Source organism: Pezoporus wallicus, unplaced genomic scaffold, assembly GCF_028554395.1.
Source record: "Pezoporus wallicus isolate ANWC-B61680 ecotype Strahan unplaced genomic scaffold, APGP_CSIRO_Pwel_v1 contig_3847, whole genome shotgun sequence".
NCBI classification, from domain to species: domain Eukaryota; kingdom Metazoa; phylum Chordata; class Aves; order Psittaciformes; family Psittacidae; genus Pezoporus; species Pezoporus wallicus.
This window is the reverse complement of record NW_026639842.1, coordinates 3,432,780-3,453,296: the sequence shown is the minus strand read 5'-3', so window position 1 is coordinate 3,453,296 and position 20,517 is coordinate 3,432,780. Positions and strand designations below refer to the sequence as shown.

Here is a 20,517-nt window from a genome sequence, read left to right as displayed (position 1 = left end):
TGCAAAAATTCCCTCAAATTAATGTGTTTGTTTACACACATCTGATTGATAAGGCACAAACACAACCAGAATGATACTTGGTTTAGTGTCCCAGTTCACTGCTTATCTGCACAAGCATCACTGGGAGCAGGCTGTGGTTCAATTCAGATCAGGACAGTGGTCATGTCTTCTCTGGACAGAAATCAGCAGATGTGGGTTAAGTACAGCCAGAGAAACAGAATTTCAAGTGACTTGCTCTAGGGCAGAAAAAAGAAGTTATAAGAAAATCGGGACTGAAACCTGGACTAGCTCAGTTCTGCATGCACACGTTCACCACACAACCATCTTTCTTCTCCCTTGACCAGGGTGAATGCATAAGACCAGACTTGAATTCAAGCTACCCTGTGGTTAAAGCAAGTTCTGTGCACTTAGCTGGAAACCATCTCTGAGGCCCAGCCCTGGTAACTCTCACCAGGAAACGGCATGTGCCTCTATACAAAGAACATGGGTTTAATATGTACAGGACACATGGCATAATTCGTCCTTCCTCACTTACCTACATAGTCAATTATACCACAGCATGATGAAAACAAAGCACTTTTAATCCTAGTTTGGGAGCACGGTGCTGCTTCTTGCTCAGCTCTAACCAATGTTACATGCCATGAGGCAGGGCAAGGCCAGATGCACATGGGTATCCAGATGCACTGTCCTTCCCCACATCTGCCGATCCAAACTGCAGTAGAATTTTCCTGGATTTGAAGTCGAAACACCAGTGGTTTAGAAGAAAATCAAAGGATCAACTTAAAGCTATAAAATAATACATCACAAAAGAAGGACTAGCAGAGGACCTGGTGCTGGAAGAATAGCAGTGCTGGAGGGCAGAACTGAAAGCCATTATCAGAGCTTTGTGAGGACACTGACACATGTAGTCAGTCACATCACATAAGACATCGTCAAAGCTTTCAGTCTGTCTGTTTAATGAAGTTTATATTGCTCCCATAGGCTATGTCTACATGGAGGATTTTCAAAAATCTCAGTAGCCTCAGTGAAGGGAAGCTCCATCAGCACCAGCAATGCTGGTACTTTGTTATTAACCCTGCTTGAGAAAGGTTTTACAAAACTATGGTAGAAATGCCAGCTGTAGCAACATTCATGCTGCCATGAGGCTACAATGATCAGAGGAACCCACACTTGTAGGAAGACATAATGTCTTTTATTAAACCAGTGCTTTTTATTAACTATTGCTGGAAAAAACAAGCAAGGATAAAAGCTGTAGGAGACAAAAAGTTGGCAGTCAAACCTGTCAGACTAATGAGTCCATACTCAGCCCCTGTGCAAACATGCTGAAGTGAAGAGTATCACTCTCTGTCTACACTAAAGCACTCAAGTAGAAGGAAAAACCTTTGGAAAGAGGTAGGAGAAGGTGAGAACCCTGTTGAAGAAAGCAGTCACTATGCCAGAGAGAAGCAGTGTGGGGTGACACTATGGATGGAGAAGCTGCTCCCACAAGGTGCCAAACATCCCTCAAGTCCTGCTCTAATGAGTTCAATCTGGCATCTCACAGTCAGATCCTGAGAAACTAGTGGAAAGCTTCCTGATTTATTGATACGCTGGAAGACAGGGCACAGAGCCAGCTGACTGAAAGCAGACTGTCCTGCAGCAACTGCAAAGACGCTAAATCACCAAACAGGGTAGAGTGGAGATGTGTCATTGCCAATATTTGGCAGCCTTGTTTATTGATCCAGTCCTCTGAGAGTATTACATGCTGCCACATTGCACAAGTGGAATACTGATAGAGCAACACATCGCTCTGGTGCTGCCACTATTGCAGGGGTGAGGCAGCTCTGCAAAGCACAACAACATGCTCTACACAGAGCATGGCAGCAGTTCCTAGCACAGGGGCCACAGGAAAGCCTCACAGGTTGGCACACTGCTCTCACTGAAAACTGAAAGGGTGAAAGATTAGGAGGTAAGAGCTCTCTGGCCATCAGGTTATCTGTAAGGTGATACTTTAACTTACTCTCTGACTTTCTAGATGCCTGATGGGGTTTTTTTTCAAATGTACTGAGAATACGTGCCCCATCCAGTCTCCAGCTATTCCCCAAATTGGAAAATGTGCTCTCTAAAATCCTTGCTCTGAATATGTCTTAAAATGAGTAAACAGTTGTAGTTTTACTAGAGAAGGAGTAAAATTCATACTTCTTGGCAATATTGAATGTGCTGCAGCACTAGCAGCACTACTCTGCTGAAGCACGGCACAGGGCTATGAGAATGGCTATGCTGGAGTACAAGTTATCTCTACACTAAAATAAGATAAAAATTAATCTTTAGTCTTTTGACTGGTTTAAAAAGGCTAAAGCAATGCAGACAACAATTAGAGCATGTGCTAGCAAATGTCATGCCAAGTAATTTGATGTTGGGAAATATGCTGTAGGTGATATCCCAATCCCTTCTCTCTACATCTGAGATATCTTCTCTAACATATTATTCATCTAAGTTAAACAGAGGCAGAGATCACCTGTCCCTGGGGTGAGCAGCACCCTGCCTCTTGCTGCAAACCCTACTCCAGATGCAGGATTGCTTTCCCCCATACATGATGGAAAGAGGAGGAAGTTTAGTGGGATTTTGCTTTCAAAAGATTCACTTCCTCAGTGATTTTCACTTCTTCTCAACTTTTGCATAACTTGCTTTTTCTGAAGCTGGCAAAGAAGCTTGCCCTGCACATTAACTCTTCCCCACACCCCCCACACCCCCCCCAAATCTGTAAGCTCAAGGTTTGTGATTTAACATCAGTTCAAATCCAAGGACATGAATGTTGTTTCGGCAGCTGAGCTGCAATGGAATCTAAAAAATAACCTAGGATACTTTTTTTTAAGGGCTTAGAGCTAACAAATCAACAAGGAATAATTGAAACTATACAAGTTCTCAACCTGCATACACCAGCAACTTTTGCCTACATCCATGCGACTGAAAGAAGCTGTGCCACTGACTTCAGGGTTTTGCACTTTTAAATGCCTTTGATAAATGAAGCCAGGGTGCCAAGGAAAACACCAGTGCAAAGAACTGTGGTGAACTTTGTGATGTATCAGGAGTCCAGGCATGCCTTTAGTCTTCTGACTAGCTTAAAAAAGCTTAAGCAACGCAGACAACAATTACAGCTGTGCTAGAAACTTGACTGATCCCAGCAGAAATCTGCGGTACCAATAACATTTTTGAATGCTTGTCAAAGCCTTTTCTCAGTTTTTAATTAGCTTCTGCAAGAGGTAATGGCTTACAGCTTGGAACAGAGAGCTGGGAGTAAAGGCATCCAGGGTGCATTCCTAGCCAGGGAAGCGACAAGGCAGGTGGCTTTGGGATACCGGCTGCAGCCCCTCTGCCCAGCTTCCGTAAGTGCAAACTGGGTAAAATAACACTTGCAGCCCAAGGATGATAAAAGACCTAATTAGATGGTTTTGGGGAGCTCGCTGCCCCTCTGATGAATTGTGCAAGAGAAATGAATAGTATTATCATATGGGTAATGAGCTCTCACAAGACAGGGACTCCTTTGTTCAAAGACAGAGGCTTTTTCAGCAGCAGCCAGGATCCAGCAGAAGTTTATTAGAGAAAAGTGAGTGTTGCTCATCTCTGTGTAACTGAGAATATATTGCTTTATATTAGGAGGATTTATCTGCAATGCATTGCATTCCTCAGAGTCTTTACCTTTAGGGAAAGTCATAGGAATAACTTCTCAATGCGTAGTTTTGTTATGAAAATGAACTTTAGTTATCTTATGAATTGTTTATCTTAAGGCTGCACAATCACTTTGATTATAAAAGTCTAGCGTTATTCAAAAGACTGCAGAATCTCAGGTGAGTAGATGAATATTGAAAAGATATGAGGGACACTCTGCTTTTCTGATTCTGTTCCACTCATCTGCCTATTTCTCAGATGAAGAACGAGAGTGTAATTTTATTGCAACCTGTTATTGTGATGCAGGAGAAGCAATTACTGTGTGTACACAAAAGATCATTAAATATTTCCACCAGTAGCCACAAGTCATGCCAGAAACTTACTATTATCATACCATATTTTTGTTACATTCCCCACAAGAAACTTCCCTAACAATTAATTCCAGCAACAGCATAAGGAAACCAAAGCAGAAGACAACTTTTCAGCCATCCTTACAAGCAGATTGAAATGAAAAATGGGGTGACAAAAAGTAGCTGAAACTTTGTAAGTTCTTAGCTAGTGCAATATTATACACAGACTTGAGTGACTATAGGTTTTGCCGCCACACAAGTCAGAGGTGGAGCTGTGTCCATGCAGCAGTGACTCGCTGCACGCTGCAGAGGTGAAGCAATCGGCCCAACCCTCTGTTTTTCACTGCTGAGAAAAAAAAATAAGCACTGACATCCCTTCTCCCAGCCACGCACTGCCACCTGCACTGTCAGGGCAAAATCCCAACAGCTCCAGCACCTCGGGTTAGTCCCATACACTCACAGGCCAGGCCCCGAGACAGCTGCCCTTCAGACATTTGTGTGTGGCAGCAAATGGTTCAGTCACTCGCTGCTCTGCTTCTCTCCTTTATAGTGCATTTTCCCTTTTCTGCTGCCTTCACCAATGACGGCAGGAAACACCAATGGGTTTTCTGTTGCTATATCATGTTTCTACATATAGACTAACATGAGGCTACATGCAGCATCCCTACAGTATTCACAGCCTAAGTGTAAAAGGCACGGAGTCCTAATGTATGACATTTATGAATTATGAAGGATGGACTTTGTATTGCTACAGTGCCATGGAATCCACCAGACCAGCAATATCAGTCTCATGCCTTACCTCATGACCCACCTTTCCTCATCGCGCTGCACTGAACTGCCCTGTCTCTCCCAGTCCCTCCCAACTGCTGGTTGCTGCCCACACAGCTCCACTGCTGTGGCCATGGAGCAAAGGAGGGCTGGAAAGCAGCCACGCTCTGTCTCACTTCCTTTCCCAGATGGGCAGAGTGCCTCTGTCTCCCCTGAAAAGTCCCAGTTCAGAGCAGAGTGTCCATGGGGTCAGCAGCTGCACTCTGTGAGTGTGAGTGGAAGGCAGTGCCCAGCTCCAAGGTGGGTAGTGGATGCAAAGGCTTTCCCAAGAGAAAAGAATAGTGGTAGATGAGAAAATCCTGAGCCTCAGGAGCGGATGAAGATCAGGAGCGGACCCCTAACAACGTCTCATGCTGCAGCATCTAAAAGGCAGCAAAGTCTCCCAGGCACAGGTACCAGCCTGCCAACAAGGTCTGCTGCAGCTCAGGGAGAGGAAAAGGGAAGGAGAGGCACTCATGTTTGAAAGAGAAGGTGTTGTGGGTATCGGTGGACATTTTTAATTCTCACACCCTGTGACAATGCCCAGTGAACAGGTAGGATGTGTGTGAGACGTACACCTCTGCCACTATTATAGGGCAGAATGGAAAAATGATATATTCTGTCTCCTCTGAAATATTAAGAGAAGCAGAATAGCTTTGTAACTGCTCACAGCCATACTACTTAACAAGGAGCTGCAGGCAGTTATGAAATAGGTATAAACAGTGTTCCAGGGCTCCTGAGGTTCCATATGCATTAATCAAAGATAAGTCAGAACGATGATAGCACCAGAGCCATCAGGTTAGCTTTGCCTGCAACTGAAGACAGACATCGCAACAAAGTGCTTCTCTTTCCACTGTTTATTTCCAGCTGTTTTGCAACTTGTTGTAACTGTAGAGCTCATGACCTTCCTCAGGTTTTTCAAGCTATGTAATCACTCCAGCGACATGTTTAACAGAAGACCAGTTTTGCATTAGATTCTTAGCAGATTTCAGCCGTGATCTTCCTTACTTTTTGTCTGTATATGACTAAATTCAGCACCTGCAGTGTGACTGCAGTCCTCCAGCTACATAATACATACACCAGATAGAGGGAAATCTTGCCTGTATTGCTTCTTTAGTTTTCTTCTGGAAGGCGTCACCAACTAGAAGGAGAAGTACCACAGAATCACAGAATACCAGGTTGGAAGGGACCTCAAGTGCCATTTGGTCCAACCTCTCTTGGCAAAGCATGACCTATATTAGATGTCCCAGCAGCCGGCCTTGCCAAATCTTAAAAGTGCCCAAGGTTGCGTAATCTGCTACTTCCTGAGGGAGATTATTCCAATGGCTGATTGTTCTTATTGTGAAAATTTTCCTCTTCTGTCCAGCTGGAATCTCCCCAGGAGTAACTTGTACCCATTACCACTCACCAGCCTGATGCCACCATGGTGGTAAAAGCTGACACTTCAATGTGGGTAATGCTTCTCATTGGCAAGTCAACAGAACATTTTTCTTGGTGAGTTTTGTTACTTTGAGGTGAAAAATTCTGGATCCAGCTCATATTTTCCTATCTTAACCCACTGGAAAGTGTTCTGATACTGCCAAAATTAAGCTAGTAATATCTATTTATTATAGCAGAGAATACAGCACAACTCTGTAGTATAGCCAATACTTAAATTTAAGGTAAGCTTCTTTAAAATTAGGCCAATGTAATGGTACCTACTGCAGATTAACATAGGTGTAAGCACAGAACTGGAGCATAAGATGAAGGCCTCAGGGTCCTTCTTTCTGGATCTCTATAGCTGTTCTACACCTCTATTGCTACTCTGAATCCAGTAAGTGTGATGAAAGTAGCCTCCATAGCCAGAAAAGGCGTTTCCCCTTTGCCACCAGTTACTGTGAACACTTAAGTAGGCAAATATTGGGCAATCCTTGTGACTCTGATGATGTTCTGGTATATCTCTACTTGAAAAACAAGAGTCAAGACAAGTCAGTGTCTGAGCAGAATTATTTCTGCTGTAACAAAAAAAAAAATAAAACAACCACACAACAAGTTATTTGCAAAGTAGTTCTTATAACAGATGTTGTAAAGAAAAGGTTAGTAGGTCAACAGATGAAAACGTGACAGCACTTCTTACAGCATTTTCCAAACTCCTACTCAGTCTACTTTTGAAACTAAACAGCATTCATCCCTGGGGACCTTGCTTACTACATCCTAGATCTTGGGAAATACACACTTTCTATTACTAATCATTTTTGCCTTTCCTTGAATTTCCACCCTCTGCTCTTCTTTCACTAGTCATGTCCTCATACAATGTTTACCTGGTGCTTTTTCAATTAAACATTCCTGGGACAGTCTGGGACACCCACTGTCTATTCTTCTAATCTGATGCAACTGCTTGTGGTGTCCAGAGAAGATAAGCAACAGACTCGGTGCAGAAGACAGCCATCCTAGATCACATCAAAGCTCTATCTAGATCAGTATCTGACAATGGCCAGTGGGTTAAGGACAGCACAAGCTTACATGGTTTGCCCTCCAGAATATTTTCCCAGCTTCTAGCAACTTCTGGTTTAGGAACTTTATTAAATATAAAGGCAACATTAATGGTGTCTTTATATTTAATATAGTTATTTTATATACATATTTCTCCTAGTTACTTGTTTTATCACTTTCTCAGTCCTTGCAAACAACATACTGTTGTAGGTTGCAGATTTCAGATTCTGTGGCAGCAAACTAAAACAAGGGGGTTTTTTTACTGCTATGTAAGTGAAGTCTCATCATCTGGGGTTATTTCACACCTAATGAAAAGACTATGCTTAATTGTATTCTGATTTCAAAGAAACAATTAAGTTCTTCAGGTTTGGATATCAATGATTCAGTAGACACGTTCTTTCCTGAGTCATTAAAAACATTGCCTCAGCATGTGGATATTGCTGGAGGTATCAGCCTTAATACTGAATAAAACCTCAAAGTTCTCAGCACTCTGAGACTTTAAGAAAGAACTGACCCGGCTTGAGCATTGCCAGCTCTGCCTCCCTCAACCTGCATGGCTGAAATGACCTTAATATGCTAATTTTTACATCTTCAGCTGCCACATATACTTGCTCTATTTGATGATTGCCCTGTCCTATCCAAGAGGAAGCTGTAGGGAGCTGTACTTGAGAGCCAAAGCACGTGATTCATTAAGACCTCACTCCATTTTATGACTATGGTACTGTCTCTAATTACTGAATAGATTAAACAAGCTAAGCACTCTAGCAACCTGTTATTAAGATTACCTGAAAACACAGCTGAGTCTAGCTATTAGAGGTGTGACCAACTCTAGTTTGAAAAAAAAGACATCTAAATGAGAGCAACTCCTCCCCTTCCATCCAGTCTCACCTGACTTCTGCTGATCCGTCACACCCTTAACTTTTTTAGCTGAGTTAAGATGAAACTACAGAGGAAACCATGAGTTACATGTGATTCAGCAGCAGGTTAATATGATAAAAGGAGGGTGTCCTTGTTCCTTTACTAATGTGCTCTGCACAGCAACTCCTCTCTTCCACCACAACACTGGCTATGCTTGCTAGCTAGCCCTGGAATCAGTTCTGTTAATAGAAAACATGCCTGTATGAGCCCATCCTCTCGAGTACATGCTGCTACTAAGTGCTTGATATGGGAGCTTCTGCAGAGTCGGCAGGAAGTGAGTTTACTTACCGGGATTGCGCTGCAATCAACCGTGAGCACTCTCACTGCAATGGTGTCAACACACCGGCCCAGCAAAGGCAAATAAAACCTTCCTGCTGTCACAAGCATTTGATTCTTGCAAAAATAGGTCATCCAGAAAAACAGACTGCTAGAAGCACACAGACAAATAAACAGCTTTTGGACATGTGTGGCAGAATGGGGAAATACCTTAAAAAAACAGAACCAGTAATTCAGTGGGAGAAATAATCTTGCTATCCCAGGATTCCAACTGCCACATTGAAGCCAGTGTGAATATACCCTACAACTTCAGTGTGCACAGGATCAAACTCCCGGGACTTAGTTCTGCAAGGCATTAGGCACTCCTGTCCAGTGCTGAAAGCACTGGCTTTTCTGTAGAAGCTCAGGACCTTTTAGTGCTGATACTTCCTGAAAGTTAAACAAACACATGGGTGCAATACAGGAGCTAATGACTTCTCACCTGCTTTCAACAGAAACATAAATTGCTGGTTTGACTGATTACAAGAGTGCAAGAGCTCAGTTACAGGTGAGATAGCACCTCTAATCACAATCTCTTCACAATAATAAAAAATAAAGATAACCAGGTAAATAGAAATCTATATTAAATGAAACAAACTAGATCCTTTTTGCGATACCATCTTAATATGTTATTACTTATGAGTCTATGAGTCTATTACTTAAATACCTAAACATTTAAAATTGAACCAATGACCTGGATTAAGGCTTAAGGTCACCACATTCTATTAATTTAAAGTAATACAAATTATGGTCAAGCAGTCCATGTTTGCTGCTGAAGGTGAAAAGTAAAACCATTCTGCTGGAGCCACTAGGAGCCTTGCCTACAAACACAGTGTATTCAGTCTACTCCAATTTAGTACTAAATAAATTAAACTAATTAGTAACTAACTAGTTTATTTAAAGTTGGAAAACTCTCCTGATCTGGTTGTTTAAGGAGCCAGAAAGACTGTTTTCCTGGCCTCAGACAGCTGAGGGGCTGCCACCATAGGTCTCAGAGCACACATAAGCCCAGCTTGATTCGAGGTAAGAGTACAAAGAAGTGTTATATCTCTGCCTTGCTCTCTCCAGTGCTCCTTTAGGAGCCCAATCACAACAGCTGATTCTGCACACTGCTGCCAGAGCCTTCAGAGGCTGTTGGAGAGGCCTCCACGCAGCCGTGACACAGATAACCTGATGCTGAAATGGAGGAGACGTGGATTTGACAGATGCTCATGCAACACTTTGCTTGAATCAATACAGTCTACTGGTCCAAAGTCAACTTTCCACATGGCAAACAAACTGAGGTCAGTGCATCCCCAGCCTTGTTAATCCGCAATCCAGACAAGCCACACGTAGATAACTGAGAATTGATTTCCACAGAGAAATGGTAGACAAATGACTATAAACTGCCTATTCAGTTTTTTATCTAGAAGAAAAAATACATGTTTTAACTATTGTCAGTGATAAACAACTTATTATTTTGGTTTTTTTTAGGAAAAAAAAATAAATATCCAAAACAAAAGACAATGAAGTGGCTTATTTAAGGCATGGCTTCTTGTTTGCTGATTTGAAAAGCAAAACAGTGCTACTAAGACAGATCAAGAAGCCTGAACTGTCTCTTAGAATAGAATTATCCACCATAACTTGACACGGATTAAAAAGCAAGTAGAGAAAAGTGAATTTAAACTGGCTCTGGATCCTTCCCCTTTCAGTCTTCTCAGGAGACAATGTCTGGTGGCATTATCAGATGGACTAATTGAGGAAATAGGAAATGAGTTTGAAACAACTATGGCTCAGGCAGTTTGGGAGGAAAAAAAGAAAAAATACTGGTTATCAGCAGAAGATGTCACTAGTAGCTACTGCAGCCATAAATATTAAGGTTTGCTGTTTTTTTTCTTGTTCTTTAGTTATGTGTTGATACCTACTCCGTGGGACTGTGGGCCTAAGAAGGAGGGAAGTTTTATGTACATTAGTTTGGAATAAAGAACAAAATTTTGGCTTTTCTCCTCTTGAGCAGTTGAGTCAATCGATGTGCTCCTAACTGCTGCCCAGAGGAGAAGAGAGCTTTGTTTATCTTCTTGATGTACCACACTGTCCCACATAACATCCTTATCTCTAAATTGGAGAGACATCAATTTGATGGATGGACAACTCGGTGGATAAAGAATTGGCTGGATGGCCACACACAAAGAGTTGTGGTCAATGGCTCAATGTCCGGCTGGAGACCAGTAACGAGTGGTGTCCCTCAGGGGTCAGTCCTGGGACCGGTCTTGTTCAACACCTTCGTCGCTGACATGGACAATGGGATTGAGTGCGCCCTCAGCAAGTTTGCCAATGACACCAAGCTGTGTGGTTCGGTTGATATGCTGGAGGGAAGGAATGCCATCCAGAGGGACCTCGACACGCTCGTGAGGTGGGCTGATGCCAACCTCATGAGGTTTAACCATGCCAAGTGCAGGGTCCTACACCTGGGTCGGAGCAATCCCAGGCACAGCTCCAGGTTGGGCAGAGAAGAGATTCAGAGCAGCCCTGCAAAGAAGGACTTGGGGGTGTTGGTCGATGAGAAAATGAACATGAGTCAGCTTCATTGTGCTCTTGCAGCCCAGAAAGCCAACCGTATCCTGGGCTGCATCAAAAGAAGCGTGACCAGCAGGTCAAAGGAGGTGATCCTGCCCATTTACTCTGCTCTCGTGAGACCTCACTTGGAGCATTGTGTACAGTTCTGGTGTCCTCAACACAAAAAGGACATGGAACTGTTGGAACAAGTCCAGAGGAGGGCCACGAGGATGATCAGGGGACTGGAGCACCTCCTGTATGAAGACAGGCTGAGAAAGTTGGGGCTGTTCAGCCTGGAGAAGAGAAGGCTGCGTGGAGACCTCATAGCAGCCTTCCAGTATCTGAAGGGGGGCTTATAAGGATGCTGGGGAGGGACTGTAGTGACAGGACAAGGGGTAACGGGTTAAATCTTAAACAGGGGAACTTTAGATTGGACATAAGGAGGAAGTTCTTTCCTATAAGGGTGGTGAGGCACTGGAATGGGTTGCCCAAGGAAGTTGTGAATGCTCCATCCCTGGCAGTGTTCAAGGCCAGGTTGGACAGAGCCTTGGGTGACATGGTTTAGTGTGAGGTGTCCCTGCCCATGGCAGGGGGGTTGGAACTTAATGATCTTAAGGTCCTTTCCAACCCTAACTATTCTGTGATTCTGTGACACAATAAATTGTAAAGGAACTGCAAGAGAACAATCAAAATTATTTTAGCTATTGGGAGCAAATCTTTGTAAAAGAGCTGGAATAAAAATTTCACACCTCTGTACAAATTCAGTTTTTCCCCAAAGGTAGGACTGATCACCTATGCAGCTGCGGGTTGGTATACGACAAACTCCTAGAGAGTTCATTCAGTTCAGCACCACTCTGAACAATAAAAAAGCCTTTGTAGCAGTTTTGCAAAACGTTATCTTCTTACACCTAGTTCTGAATTATGTTTACTAATGCTTGGTTTAAGTTGAAGTCCAAACCATTTCTCTAGGGCAAAAGGCCAACCGTGCACCCACTGGTCATAAATCCTCTCTGTTCCCCTTGCATTTCTGCTGGTCTCTTTTTCATGCTGAAGAGCAGCCATTCAAAGAGACTGAGTGAAGTTTTTTTCATGCACAGTATTACATTAAGTTATGGTTTTAATTGCTTTTCAGCTGGTTTGCATCTAACCCTGAAGAACACTTTATTGCAAAAGCAATTAAACACTCCACTCCTTGGGAAGAGTTAAAGACAAGCTATAATGCAAGTTAGCTCCTCATGCAGAGTGTGTTTGCCAAACCACTGTCTCCCAGTCCTTGTTCTCTCTATTCCCGTAAGAAAGATACTGATGGACGTAATTGATCTTCAACATGAAGTAGCAGCAGACTTTATTTCTACAGAGAATCCAGATATATTACACAGACAGGAACATTAAAGACATGCCAATAATTCTTACAGCATTTATTATACTGTTATCTCAAACACTAGTTGAATTAATAGTTATCTGTAAAATATACACTAGTCTACACTAAAACACTCATACCAGATACAGTAGGTCTTTAAAAAAAAAGGTAAACTTCCTTTTTCATTCAACAGAATTTTTCATGAATGAATCTTTTGGAACAAACCCACATTTTTGCTTTCCCCATTGATATTTATCAGTGAAGGCTATTTCCTAATATGAAGCAAAATGTCAATGACCTCCCTCAGCAAATTAGGTTGTGGACTTTAAACGTGCTTAAATATTTCAAGTGCAAATTTACCTTTTGTTTGTGGGGAAAGTCACTGAAAGTCATTCGGCAGTTAGGCATTTCTGACTGGCTGCCAATTGAAATACCAAATATTCATGACAAAATTTCTCCTGTGAATGGACAAGACTTGGCTTTAGCAGATCCAAGTAGGTGTGGAGAAGCATAGAGAAACACATTCCTTTCCCAACCTCATGAAAGCTTCTCTGCTGCTTGAGTCTTCAGTAATGAGCCTTCAGTAATATTCCAAGACCAAATAACAGGGCAAATTCTGCTTGCCCAACTCAGATAAGCTTTTACAGTAAAGTCAATGAAATACGTCTATAATCCAGGTTAGAAAGCTTTGTCCAAGTCTTTGGGCAAAACCAGATGGAAGTATTCAGAAAACAGAGGGTCACTGGGATAAAGGTCTGATGGAGAGTGAGAAATGTCCTAGGCTACTCATACCCATATCACCAGTGTCACTAAACACAGCACTCAGGGAAAAGGCACGACTTGAAGAAGGAACTAATTTTCATGAATGGCTGCCAGAAAATGAGGATCAGGTGCCGCTATACTATTACTACTGGTTGTTTACGTACAAGAAGCAGGAAAAAAAAACTGCAGAGAAATAGGATTAGTAATACTAACCTCAAAATCACAAGGAAAACTGTCAGTACCTATTTAGTATGTTAACAAATACCAAGCTGGAGAAGGGAAGTGGTACCATTTTTAGCCTGCTTTCTTAATGAAAAAAAGATTTATTTAGCCTTGCTGCCTTTTTAGTATTCACTTTTCTACTTATCCTATACCTTTAAAGCCACTGAACAATTTTAACCAGATTTTGGAACTGGATAAAGATCACTCTGAAATAAAGTTCAAGATGTTTTCAGAATGAAGGGAGCGAAGAAAAACACAGAACATACATGCTTTTTCATAAATTCCAATTACACGGGGAAATACCTGACATGAGTTTACAAGAATCTACAAAGGAGCTTACAAAGACTCCAACAAGAAAAGTTGCAGTCAGTGTGCCATCAGTTGATAGGTGTGAGCTCATAGGAGACTTCAGCACAACCCTTATTAAATGGCCTGGTGGTGAACTGAAGTGAGACAGACTTTCCAAGCAGGAAAGGCAAAACAGGCAGTGGTACAACTGAGCTCAGCAGATCTGCTCCTCTGTAGCTGCTCACTGTCAACTCACCACGCCATTTGTAGAGATGGATGAGAAGTGGGTTACATCAGAGAGGGGATACAGATGAAAACAGCAAAGTGATCTGTGTTACATGGCTCATGCCCCCATTCTACTTCACAGGAAGAGCCACGAGTACACTGTAGGGACTGGCAACAAGGATTACTATGCAGGAGCAGAGATAGGGCTGACTACCTTGGTAATGAATGCTCGCTCAGAGACAATCTGAGCTTCAATACACACACTGTAAAGGCAAACAAAAATCTGGGACCTGCAGTAAAAGATGAAGAGGAGTGGAGGAGTGGATGATGGCACTGTGGTAATAAAAGGCTTAAAACAGATTGTGAAGTTTTACTCAGTCTGAGGGATACTTTGCACTACAATTAGTACCAATGAACCCGGTGGAACTAATGATAAAGTAAGATATTAGACAGTGTAAGAACATCAGAGTTTTGTCCCTAAGGAAGTAAAACTCTAAATTATTCTTATTTTTTGAAGACAAGAATAAATAGCGGAACTTCGAAAAAATACACTGAGAATTTCAAACAAGACAAATAGTTGTTAATAAAACTCTCTTATATTAAGGTTTTTTTTTTCTTGACCTACAGACAGACACTTGTTCTACTAAGACGTGCATGAAGCAATGGCACTAAGAAACTATGCAATTCTTTCAAGACTACGCAGTGCAGTATAAGCTCCAGGCTGCAGCTACACAGAAGCTGAACTAGAGTCAGGTCTACATAACATCTAAACTGTGGAGTTTAGTTTTCACTTTTCCTTACGTCACAACCATTTTCATTAACCTGTGTACAAAGAAAGGCTGAATTAACTATTAATAGCCTCTTCAGTGATAAGTCTTCATTACGGTCTGCTCATATATGTGTAGATCTTTATAGCGTACTTTGTAGCTTAGCTGATAACACATGCAACAGTCATCTGGTAAGGTTTGTACAAGGTATATATTAGATGTACAAATACACTTTCCATGAACACTGCAAGCTTGTGATCTTCAAAACAGCTTCAGACATTTAGATCTATTAATGTTAACTTAGGAAGTTTGTACATCTGTGGAAAATTCACCCTTGACATCCAAAGACAGGCTGGTAAATAAATGCCTTGTTTTTCAACAGGGCTAAGTCCCAGTGGAAGTCAAGCACTTTTGAACACAAAGTCAGTGAACAGGGCAACCTCCCCCTTCACACTTGTAATCACAGGACCTCCCAGATGGAAAACACAGTTCATCTGTAATTAGAAACAAATACAGACATGACAGTTATTTATACTAACCCCACTTTATACAGTCTGAACAGAAGTGGTGTTGTATTTATCAATTTTATTTAAGCCTTTACCTTGCTGGGCCACTATGTCCATCTTTGTCTTATGTGCATGCAAGTATAACATTGCTCATGTTTACCCAATTAGACAGCTAGCTCCACCCGACTATGAACAAACAAAAAACAACTGCTCATAGCATTCCAGAGAAACAACACAGTGCAAGAACAAAGATTTCCACATGCAAACACAGGCAAGCAGCTAACCACAAAGCAGCAAAACCAGCAGATACTTATATGTTAAAAAACAGGGACAAGTTCTCCTTGGTATCCACAAATATCTGTGCTGATGATTCAGATGTAAGGGATAGATGCCTGCCTGATTTTTCCAGCTGAGATTCCTTCAGTGAATGGGAGAAAATTAAATACATACTCAGTTGAATAGATGCCAAGGCTGACTGATGAGGAGACCAACAGCTCCTCAGATGGGAGGCAGAGACTTTTTAGTTTCTCAGATGGGACCCAAAGCTATTCTATCTTGAGGCATTTTGAATTTGTCTGTTCTGCCTCCTCTGATGGGGTTATGGCTCTTTATTCTGTGTGTTTGCTTCCCGCTTGCTGGATGTGGAACCCAAGAGGTTAATGCACACTTGCCATAAGGTCTTTTTGCAAACACAGTTTCTGAGCCTCTGAAACAGACGTGAAGGCATCAATCTCATCTTTGCAAATGTCACGAACACCTGACCTTGTGAGGCAACACACAAACAAACCTGACCAAACAGTGAAGCGAGAGCGAGTTCTGGACCTATAAACCATTCTGTGTGGTAACAGGATAGAAACATGTATGTTTCTATCATATATCTAACATATATGACCTCAAAGCTTGACTCTAGTCTACTTCGCTTATTTCTGATTGAAGAAAGCAGAAGCTTTTGCTTCAGTCAGAGGAGAGAAATGGGCATCTCCCAAGGCCAGTCCATCCAATATGGAGCCTTCTGGAGGCACTATTTCTCCCTGCCCTCTCCAAGGGCAACCCAAAGCAACAACTACTAACTTTGGCACTTTCATTTCATGCATTAATCTGAGCAAAGTGAGTGGGAGCAGTGCATGTTCCCAAACCCTGCAACTTGTTCTCCTATGTGTTTTGAACTCCTTCAGTAATTTGCATAAGCAAAACATCCCAAAATAAGCCTGAATAAGCAAGTGAAGCTGGCAGTGTGCAGCTCAGATCATCAACAAGATGAAATTTAGAGTCCCAACCAAGGGACTTATTTGATTTATTATTCTTATTTGATTTAAGACTAATCTGTTAGCAGGATCTGTAAAACCAGTAAAATTTACTGTGGCATATTTGAAGCCGTTAAATAAGGTCCAATCCTGCATTACAGTGATAGCGAGACTCACATCAGCATATAACTAGTACAACTTAGCACATAATTATGTCCTTGGAGTTTGCATGCAAGTGGCCTGATCTCATTCTTACAAGTAAAGTGTGTCCCTTCTATGAGTAATGCATTTTTCAGCATAACTTGTCTTCAGCAGTTTCTAAAGTATAGCTCTGGGCACAGCTTTAGGCTTTCCATATGCTGCACTCTTTTAACTTAAAAGTTCAGGTCGGCAATCTGAAAACACACCTAGCAGCAATTCTTAACACCTCAGTATAGTGAACTGCATTTAAGAGTACTGATGTAATCATCGAAGTGGGAATCTTTAGATTTTGCCTGAAAATTGGCAACGTTTACAGCATCTCCTCTAAGCTCTTTCATGCCATCAAAACGTTGTCCTGGGAGATGAGCTGTAGATGTCTTAAAGGTCTCTTTTCTTAAAAAAAAAACAATGTGCATTGAGTAGAATCACTCTATGTGAAAAGCTCTGGAAGAAAGTGTTTCCCATGTGACAGTAACAGCTCTAAGCTCTTGGCCACTGCGCTCCAGAATTCAAGGGACATGAAGACATACAGATAAAACCAGAGTGTGCGATACTGAGTCTATTCTCGGTAGCCACAGCTCTGCTATTTATAGTTATTAGCAAGGTCAGGACAGTGAAGGAAGGGGCAGAACAGAGAACTGCTCATCCAATTCAGACCTCGGCTGTCTATCAGACTTGGAGACTGCATCCAGCCTTCCTAGATGGAAGCAGGTCTTCTCCTGATACGTTCAGAAGAGTTTGAAAAATTAGGATGCTGTACAACTGCCTCTTCTCCTCTGCAACTACTCATTCTAAGCTGAATGGCTACAGGAGAATGACACGACATGTCTCCCTCACTGCAGCATGAGTTCTCAAGCTTTAAAGCATGTACTGGGGCAGTAACTCCTTTGTGGCAGCTTCACAGTTAATCCCATGAGCTAGCAGATGAATTCCAGAAGCATCTTCCTCAGGCAGCTGTCAAGAATATGTGGGAAGGCTGCCATTGTGAGAAGAGAAAGAGTTCTGGAACTGTGTGCCACGAGCAGAGGGCTGTAAGGGCAAAGTACGCTGCAGTCCTTGAGGAAATTTCCCTTTTATCTTCGATGGGAATGACAGAGTCCCAAGTCACCAAATAAGTGAAAAACATTTGAGTTTACAATCAACCATGGCCATGCTTCCACACACAACATGGAGGAGCCCTTTTGCCACACCCAATGTTGTAGGAGGACTGGCAATAGAGATTTACTTAACTTTCTTCTGCAAGTAATGTTTCCATCAAGAAATAAATGCATACAAAAGACAACATTCCTTCTGGTTTGGGTTCTTTTTAATCATGATATCTCTATTTACTGGCATGATGACGCCTGTTTATTCCACCTGTTCTTTAGACTACCATCACTTGGACTATATTGTAAGAAACTGGACATCCTGTCAGATGACAGTTGACTAAATACTCAATTACAAAGGCATTATAGCCAGCAATTTTACTTACAAGGAAACCTGTTCCTTACAGTGCTCCACTTTTACATCACAGATAACGTAAACAAAAATAAAAAAAGGATGGGAACACCACTTCTAACTAGTATTTTTAAAGATCCAGAGGCAGTATAAATAAATGTATAAATGTAAATCTGGCAAGACCAGAACTCCCAACAATTTTTAACCACACCTGAACAGAATAGCTTGCCTCAGTAACACTGCTCACGCCAGCCTCACAGACCCGCTATCATCATCAAAGCAGTAACTGTTTTCAACAACAATATAACCATCAAATAGTGTTTTTTTTCATAATGAAGTTTAGATTACATCATCGTCTTGAATATTATGTATGAGCTCATTGAACTTACTGCTCCATAAATATGCAGAACAATGGCAATGAATGAAGCCAAAACCGAGGCAGAGACGCTGCCTTTGTGTCAGGACAGAGGTTCACTGACAGTGAGTCAGTGCCCACAGCTGCATGTGGGATGTTGATTAGCTAATTATACGATAGTTGTTACATGAATTTATAGACACTTGAAGACTGCATCTACATATAATTATTCTTTCTGTTTCGTTCTGGTAAAAAAAGCAGCTAGAGAAATGTCGGCAACTAAACAAAAAAACTTCAATTACATTTGTCATAGGACCACTACAATATTATTAACTGCACAAAGACAGAGCTTTTTTAGGACAGCTTAGGGTGTAATTGCCATGCTCAGACGCCAAGTATAGCTTCTCACCCTCAGATTATGTAAAAGCAGCCGTGTTTTCAAGTTCTGCTCTCTGTGGATGACTCACATTATTATGTACTAACAACCAACACATTCTGTTTTACCCCTTTGTTTTACATGCCTGGAGTGTTCTGGCTGGAGTTTGTCTTGTTCAAAGCTGTATGTGCTGCACACCGCTTATTGTACCATGCAATCACTCCTTGTCCTTCTCCTTTTTAGCTTTTAATGAGCTCCTGCACTGGCACTTGGGCAATTTCCCAAAACTACCCTTCAGAACTCCAAGAAGGCACCATGAGATCTGCAGGCAGCACTGCAGATTCCTGAGAATTGGCACAGCTACACTGGAGACCTCTGATAAAGCAAAGACCTCTGATAAATTGCTGCTTGTGTCACAAGACTTTTTGAACTCCTGCACATGCAGTTGGCATCAGGAATCAAACAATGCATGTCACTAAATCTTTTTATGGAGACACAGGAGATTAAGGCTTATCTTATGACTGGGAAGGTTTCTATTCTCTGTATCAATAGGAGAAAGTCCTGAAGGTGAATAAACTCCAAAGTCTCCAATGAAGCAAAGAGAGGGCAGCTTTTCGCATAATATGGGCCTTGCTCTGTGATTCTCTACCACTGCCTTCTGAGACTGCATCAGCAGCCAGCTCATTTTTTATCTACTTTAAGTAAGGAGAAACATAAAATGTCCAAATATCCTCAGCTTGCTATGTAAGAGGCCCATTAAAGACTCTCAGTGAGACAAGCATGTTGTCAGATTTCGGAACATCACAGATTTTAATGCAGAAAGCATGAAAGAACGGGTGAAATTATTTATTTATGTAATGAGTAGTGATGCCAAGTACTTCCAGATCCTGCTGTCTTTTCTAAGGAACGAGATAGAAATAATGACATCACTAATCTTGCAAAGACACATGAGCACTTCTTTCCAGAAATAACTGTTAAGCATAAAATTTCGGTCATTAATCAAAGAGCACGGGGGCCTAACCCTTTTTAGGATTCTAAGAGGAAACGTGAAGCAATATGACTGTAAAGCAACACAAATGTAAGGGGCACTTAACCTTTATTCTAAGCAGGTAACTTCAAGAAAAGCACGCCTGGGGCCAGTTTCTCTCTACTAGTGTAGATTTGTATTGATTCTGCAAAGACGCAGCAAGTTTTACCATTTCAGAGGTTGGTCTCTGCCTGGAAGAAAGAAGGGCACCACCACATGATATCATGAATATGAAGAAAAGAAAGTAATAAAATATGCTGCAGGAAGGAGCAGAAGACACATACCCATGAGGAAAGAAAAACACAGGATAAACAAAACGCGTAAGAGGCTCTTTCAGGAAAAAGAACTAGCAGACGCAGCACAAGGGAATGTGAACTCTGCACAGATGCTGAAAATACAGGTAAGACTCAGAGAAAAAAAATATTAATACGGATGGTGCTTTTTTTTTTTTCCAAAATAGAGTAGAGATGTAGCACCAGCCAGGATGAATTATCTTTGTTTCCCACAGGTCAACTCCAGAAAGAGAGTGCTTACAAAGATGAGTCGTTTTATCTCAGATCCACAGTCCTGTTGATAAATCCCAAAGTGATTCAACAAGAAGGAAAATTTCACAGGGAATGAGTTCCAGCCCTTATTTGGAGCAGCAGAAGGTATTGCTTAGCGGTCTGGGGAGACAAATAAACTGCCTGGGCCAATTCAAAA

At 41.8% G+C, this 20,517-nt stretch overlaps 1 long non-coding RNA gene across 1 annotated transcript; it reads left to right on the top strand.

Annotated features, from left to right (window-relative positions):
- Positions 1-18,733: 18,733 nt before the first annotated feature.
- Positions 18,734-20,517, top strand: LOC130603038 (uncharacterized). The gene is made up of 2 exons (XR_008973051.1): positions 18,734-20,215; positions 20,324-20,517. It is a non-coding gene; the product is annotated as an uncharacterized LOC130603038 (long non-coding RNA).